This window comes from Alexandromys fortis, unplaced genomic scaffold (assembly GCF_014885135.2).
Source record: "Alexandromys fortis isolate MF-2015 unplaced genomic scaffold, M_Fortis_MF-2015_v1.1 scaffold_132, whole genome shotgun sequence".
Lineage (NCBI taxonomy): Eukaryota > Metazoa > Chordata > Mammalia > Rodentia > Cricetidae > Alexandromys > Alexandromys fortis.
Window position 1 is genome coordinate 2,208,865 of NW_026068055.1, and position 8,048 is coordinate 2,216,912.

Below are 8,048 nucleotides of genomic sequence, written 5' to 3' on the forward strand. Positions count from 1 at the left end.
CTCTCTCTGTCAATAACCATTAACTTCCTGTATCTCTTCATTTAGGTGTGGGACTATGTGAAATTCCTCCTGTCCCTACAGACAGGTCAATTGGTATTTGCATTATGATGGTCTTATACAGACAACTATACTCATGAAAGTTCATGGGTACCTTTTCCTTGTTATATCTATGGGTACAATCTAATGACAGGAGTCCTGTTATTGAAATTCCAGCTAAAATTTGAAAAGCTTCACTGTAGGAAGGTATATCACATCCTAAGAATGTACATTTAACAATTATGTGTTGAAGTTTATTTTCAGTTTCTATTTAAGTCCAGATACAGGTCTAAGACGTCTTTCCCATTTATCTTAAACTACATACAATAGTAGAAGTCCACTTTTAGAAGTTATTCTTTTATTCACAAGTAATAGAATTCTGGAAATATTTATCAAAGTAATATTTCTTGGGCAGGACTGATTCTTAGGATTTCTCTTTAGCAACAAAATATCAGGGCATAACTGTGATGAGATCTCTGTCTCTAAAGACCACCACAGTGGCTTATATTTTCTACTAGAGTCACAGAAATAAATCCAAACCATGGTGAGAACATAAGGCTCTTCTAGCAGTCTATAGAATAATCTTAAGATCTACCAATGTTGTTTGAAAGATCCATTAACAAAAAAATGACCATTTTCATACAGAAAAAGCAAGAAACCCTTGATGACATTAAGGTAGCTGGGTGTTCTGTTGCAGTTATCATTCTAGAAAATATTAAATGGGAAATACCCAGAGGATATTAGTGTATAGGTTTTAGCTGCAGGTCTCCAAAGTTTCAGTGAAACTGGCACATTTCCCAGCACATAACTATTTAAGAAATTGATATATTTAAACATAGTCTGTCTCTGTTTAAAAATGCAAAAATTTCCCTTATCTAGATTATTTTAGGAAAAACATGGCTTTTTTATAAAGCATAGTTTTAAAAAGGTGAAATATTGGTAAAAATGTTAAATATTCATAGTTTAAAATTAATTTATAATTTTAAATATACTGATGCTTAACATATATTTTAAATCAAACTATTGATTAATATTTGAATGTGCTTCAAATGCTTTATTCTTTCCTTGAAATAATTTTTAAACCACTAGACTTACAGATATTTTATAAATGTAAAATAACATTTCCATTCTAGAATTGAGTCAGCTAAAGCAATTATAAAATTTTAATTAATTTCTTAGGCTATCCTCTGCAAGACTAATGTTAAACACATTGTATGCTTATTTCTGAGTTTTATTTTTAAAGATTAATTAATTAATTAATTAATTTGTTATGTACACCAGAAGAGGGCACCAGATATCATTATAAGTGGTTACAAACCACCATGTGTTTGCTGACAATTGAACGCAGAATCTCTGGAAGAGCAGTCAGTGCTCTTAACTTGTGAGCCATCTCTCCAGCCTTATTTTTGAGTTCTTAATGTATGTGGGGGAACACTTGCTTTCCAGATATAAATCAGGAGAAATTCTTTTCCTATGATTGGCTTTAGATAGATGGTGATAAAATAAGTTACAGTATCAAAACAATTTTTTTTAATTTATTAGTTCTGAAAATCAATGCCGAGTTAATAAAAATGACTTAAAAGAATAGTAAATACAGTTTATGATTTGATAGATACTTGTCTCCTAGTGAATAGTCTTTACATGTAAAAAACACATCTCTTGTTTTTCTCATTATGTAAGGAGATGAGATTTCAGAAGTGGATCTTGGAAATAAGTTAGAGCCACCTAACTTCCCAATAAGGCAAATCTGTTAAGAGTTTAAATCAAATTGGATTGAAATGTTTAGACTAAGATGAGTAAGTTCTTTGTCCTCAGTAGTCCCATTATAATATGAGTTCCAGTTTCATGTGAAAATAGGAACTAATAAATAACATGAGTAAAAGGGAACAATAACTAAACAAAAATCTCACAATAAAGAAAATAAGCTCTGATACTAATATTGTAACACGGCATAGGCTATGCCTAAAAGGAAACCAGGGGAAATGCCATCCATGTTTTCATGACCATTCACAGATACCCTATGTGTCAGCATGCCTGATATTGATGATATGATGATCAAGAGTGAGTGATGTAACCCAGACAGAGAAAGACAAACATGGTATGTATTCATTCCTAAGTGGATATTAGCTGTAAGATAAAAAGAAAACTATGCTACAATTCACAGACCCAGAGAGACTAGGCAACGAAGAGGATTCATGTGGAAACATGTAGATCTCTCTAGGAAGGGAGGAACTCAGGACCGCGAGGGGGGCACCCACACACTGAGACAATGGGGATGTCCTATCGGGAACTCACCAAGGCCAGCTGGCCTGGGTCTGAAAAAGCCTGGGATAAAACCAGTCTCGCTGAACATAGAGGACAATGAGGACTACTGAGAACTCAAGAACAATGGCAATGGGTTTTTGATTCTACTGCACGAACTGGCTTTGTGGGAGCCTAGGCAGTTTGGATGCTCACCTTACTAGGCCTGGATGGAGGTGTGTGGTCCTTGGACTCCCACAGGGCAGGGAAACTAGATTGCTCTTTGGGCTAACGAGGGAGGGGGACTTAATTGGGGGAGGCGGAGGGAAATGGGAGGCAGTGGCGGGGAAGAATCAGAAATCTTTAATAAATAAATAAAAATTAAAAAAAAATAAAGAGATTTCATGAGTAGAACGAGGACAGATGGGGATGGGGATATGAGCGATTAGATTTGGGGGCGAGTACTGAAAGAGGCTACTGGAAAGAGGGGTTGAATTTCGGGGTCAGGTAAAATCCTAGCACAAGAGAACCTCACAGGCTTCTACAGGGATGACCGAAGCTAAGATTCTTAAGAATAATGGATAGGTAACCTGAAACGGTCGTCTCCTGTGACCAGTTTGGGGCCTAGCCCAATTGTCATCAGAGAAGTTTCATCCAGCAGGCAATGAAACCAGATGTAGACCCACAGCCAAACATTAGGCAGAAATCTGGAAATCTTGCAGAAGAGGAAAAAGGATTGTAGGACCCACAGGGGCCAAGGACACCAGAAGAAAACTCACAGAATCAACTAACCTGGGCTCATAGGAGCTCACAGAAACTAAACTGGCAACCATCGAGCCTGAATGGTACCAACGTAGGGAATCTACACATGTTAGAGTTGTGTAGTTTGGTCTTCTTATGGGACTCCTAACAATGGGAACAGGAGCTGTCTCTGACTCTTCCTATTTTTTTTTTTTTTTTTTTTGCATACTCCTCATACTGGCTCAAGTTGCCCAGTCTTAATACATGAGGAGATGCTTAGTCTTTTTGCATCTTGAAATGCCATATTTTGTTAATACTCATAAGAGATCTGCCCTTTCTAAGCAGAAATGGAGGAGTAGATTGGGCTGGGGTGCAGAGAGGGAGTGAGAGGGGACTGGGAAGAGACGAGGAAACAAAAACTGCCCCCAGGGTTGTAAAAAAATTCAACAAACAAATAAATAAATAAATTTATTTTTTTTAAAAAAGTGAACAACGGCGTGAAATATTTTCATTTTTAATTTTTATTTATTATTTTTAACAAAACAAAAATAAAAAGAAAGTAAAATAGCAAAACACCATCCTGACATAATGTTGTTTTAGGAGTTCAGTGATTTTATTTTTTGCTTATGATTTCCAAATTTTACTAGAATATCAGTGTTTTAAGAGACATGATTTCTATTTTTGAAAAAAAAGTAATTTTAATATTAAATTTGAATATTAATTTGTCTTTTCATATTCAAATTATAGGAATTTGTGTTCCTCTGTTTATAAAAGTATTCCACACTAGATATTACATGATAACACTACAAATTCATGAAATATTTTAATATTGTTCTCTAAGAATCACACTGCCTATGTCCTTCTGCAGAGCCGTATATCACAGATTGGGGCAGTTTTCTATAATTCCTGGTACCTGGGCTGGTACTAGTGGTAGCTTAAATCTTCCAAACCTACCCAGTGCAATGTTGAGTTCTGGAGCTTACTTAGGCCTCAGTAAAACTGAGAACTTCTAATCTATTTATCTTGGAACTCTGAAATAACAAGGAAGGAACTAATTCCTGTTAACCTCAAGAATGAGTCAAGTGGAAGAAGCTCAAAGCATCTGACTGAGCTGTGGCATTAACCCAGCAGACATGTGGTTGGGTCCAACCCCACCAGTCACACAAAAAGGAATCCATGCAAACCAACACAGAATGAGCCCGCCTACAGAAATGTCTGAAATAGTTATTATTTTATGTCACTAGGATTTGAAATGGTTTCTTACACAACAATAGATAACTATCACATTTCCTTACTCTTACCAAATCATATAGCAGGGTAGGAGAAATTAAAGTGGTTGAAAATCAATTCAGAATTTATTGATTTGAAAATGACACCATAAACATGTGACTCTACTGAGATGCAATGGCAACAAAAGAGAAAAGAGGCTATCCATCAGCTAAATGGAACGGGAACACTTTTATTACTTGCTGAAAATATCTATTTAGTCAGTATTTTTTAATGAATAAAACATATATTGAAGTATACCATTATCTCATAGCACTGGGCAGGATGTCTATGAAGTGAAAGCTAAATGCAGGCTGAAAATAATTGCTCTGTAAGAGATAGTTAGAAATCTTGACAATTAGGGAAATGGATGATTCTTAGGAGTTGTCAAGATTGCATTATTATGTATCAGATTAATTCTCTAATTCTTTAACACATCCAATAGAGACACTTAAGCTAAGGTTCATGAATTACCTTTATTGTCAGAATATTAAAACCACCTTTTGATTAGGTCCTTATAATTTAACACTTTAAATTTTGATTTCATCTTTTATCTGTTTCCACGAATTATGTAAACCTTTGAATATTCAATAGATGTTTGATATAGTGACCCTTACAATTGATTTTTTTGTTTCTAAAGCAAATCTCTCTTCTTGTGGATATTAAGAGGAAATAAGAGAATAATTTCATTTTTAATTTTCCAAATATTTTGAAATTCCCTCCATAGAGTAGTCCATTAGCCTGGAAGTATCCTCCAGACCTCGACACAATCTCATTTATCACTATACACATGGGACTGTAATTGTAGTTATTTATTAAATGTTGGCTTGATAAATGCTCAGTGAATTGGCTAAATATAAATATCTACAACCCAGATACTTTCAAACCCCATGACTCTGAACTAAATTGCTCTCTCTCTTTTCCCATGTCTTGCCTAGAAATACAAGAAAATGTTAAGGGTAAGATTTCCAAGTCAGAGTGAATTGAATTACATGTTTGCTTTTGGAAAAATAAAACAATATGAGAAAAAAACTGTTTATAAAACATATGTATCCTTTCTAATTATCAAAAACCTCACACAGGAAGATAATTATCATTGGAGGAGAATTGTGATTTAGAGGCAGAAAGTTGCTTTTAAATGGTGACATTTATAGCAGCAGAACATTCTCCACAAAAAATCTGGCTAGATGAAAGGGAAGCAGTGTATCTTGCTCGCCTGTGGTAATGGCAGTGTCAGACCTTGCTGGCTGCCTCAGGATTACTGAGCCTTTGTTCCCCTTCCATGGTCCACAAGTCTAACCCCATCGCCTCTGGGCAAAGACTGAAGTCAGAGGCATCTTGAGGAAAAGAAAGAGAACCTTCCTGTGTACATTATCTTCTTGGACCACAGCAACTATTTTTCCACTTTGAAAATCAGTTCCCCTCTGGATAGATTTTAAAATATTTTTTCAAAACATATTGATTTACAAAAGTACTTTGTGGTTTCCTTGTAGAAAATGCACTTAGTACTAATAGCATGTTTATTCCTTGCTCCTGACTCCACAGAAGAGGCTTTTCCAGAAATGAGATTAAAAAAAAAATAGAGGTTATCTTTCTTTCTTGTTTATTTATTTTCAGCTTGGGACCTACCAACTTTTAATATTTGTTATCTAAAATAATGAACTTGTAAAATGAAACACACATAAAATAAATCAAAATAAAAAAATAAAAACAATGGTAACAAAAACATGACTAAGCATACTTAAAATATACACAAAGTATTTTCTAAATTTGAGTGTAAGATAATTGAAAGACATTCAAAATTTCTTAGACCAACATACAAATTTTACTTATTTAGGATATAGCAGAATATTAAAAAAAAAAACAATCAATTTTATTTGTTCGTTTTGAGACATGGTTTCATGTGGCCAAGGCTAGCCTTGAACTCACTATGCAATCAAGGATGACGCTGAACATCTGATCCTTCTGCCACTGCTTCCACCACAACCAGCCTTAAGGATCTTATTTTCCATTTATGTTTAATGATATGTAATATTTAACCATCAGATAAGATATCTGACTGAGTAATACCATTCTACATACTTTGTTCTTATCTAGCTGTAATTTTTTTCACATGAAGCCTCAGAGCTTGTGACTCAAACCTTCAATAACAGAAAGGAATGAGAAACCACACTTTTCTCACCATCAGCATGAGGCCACACATAATCGCACAAGATGCACCTCTTTACAAACCTGTCCTTTGAAAAGCTAAGGATAATTACACCTGCTCTTTCTGTGTTTGCCTCAGTAAGGCCTTTCTGGAGTGATTAGGTGGACATGGCAGATTGCCTTTCCCCAGGCTGAAGAGTGTAGTAAGGGAAGAAAAGTGCAAAGCAGAAAATAAGACTGTCTGTAATGGGCGCAGCATGCCAACACTGAAATGTTTCAGGGAAAAATATCATAGTGAGATTTCTCCTGTAAGTCTAACATTATTTCAAACTTAAAATGCAACATAGCAATGAAGTAGAATTATGAAAGCTTGTTGTCATTTGTTACTTCTTAAAATGTCAATAGGATTTATGAGTGAAACTATCCCCTAAATTGTAGATTGAATATCAATAAAACTCCCATCCAAATGGTCCTTATCTTAAAATGCTGACTGTGTGAGCTAATGTTTGTTACTCCTACTCCCAACGATGACTATGCTATCTCAAACATGTGCTGAAATTTGGTGGATGTATAAGGGATCAAGATTAATCCACTTCTTCCCTGTGTCCCTGAGAAGGAAGACAGTAAATGACTCACATGTTGACTGACATAAAAGTACAAGCTCAACTCCCAATCATTAGAATCAAGTAACATTTGCCAACTAGAGTTACACTCATTGGAGATACAAATCGACATAACTTTAAATTGGAGACTTTAGAAATGAAATTTGTTCTTTCTTAAATAGACTACTAGTTTCTAAACAGTCTATTTTTTTAAAAAAAGAAATTAATGATTAGAATTATTTAAGAATTAAAGGTTGTTTTAAATAGATAATTGACAGAGCAATATTACCCACCATCAAAGACCAACTTGGTGAACCAATGAGTTATATTAACATTACAAGAATACAGGTGAAAGAATTCAGGAGCAGAAATGACTCAAATACAGTTGCACCAACAAAGACCATAAAAAGATTGGTGGCAATTCTGCTGTTATAAATTTTCCTATTAAAGAGTAACATTATGCCTCTAAATAACTCTTCTCCTCCAATAATCACTGTCTTCCTGTGTTAAGATTTTTGTTAGTACAAAGGAAACAAAAGATTTTAAAGTGGATTTCCCAATCGTGCTTTATTTTTCCAAATAATCATGTAATTCAAATCATTTCATGTTGGTAAACTTATAGTTAACATTTTCCTGTTATGTTCACAAAGGCCAGAATACTGATGCACACTACGTAACTATGAGCAATTAAACTGCACAGATACTGTCCTTCCCATGCAGCTTGGGTATTCATGGCTTCTATGAGACAGCTCAGCAGGTCTCTGCTTTCTCCAGGCAGGTTAGCTTGTCCATGAGTTTTCTAAATATTTAGATAGTTTAGGTGTTTTTCATCCAGCAAAGAAGATACTCTTGTCTGGTCTTTTACAATTTTTAGTTGTTTCTTTTTTCTTCCTCATTTCCTCCTTTTACTACACAATCAGCAATGTTTTAACTATATTAGAAACTTAAATTATTTTGTGATCTCTTTAACTTTATTACACAACTTTGTGATCTCTTTAACTTTATTACACAACT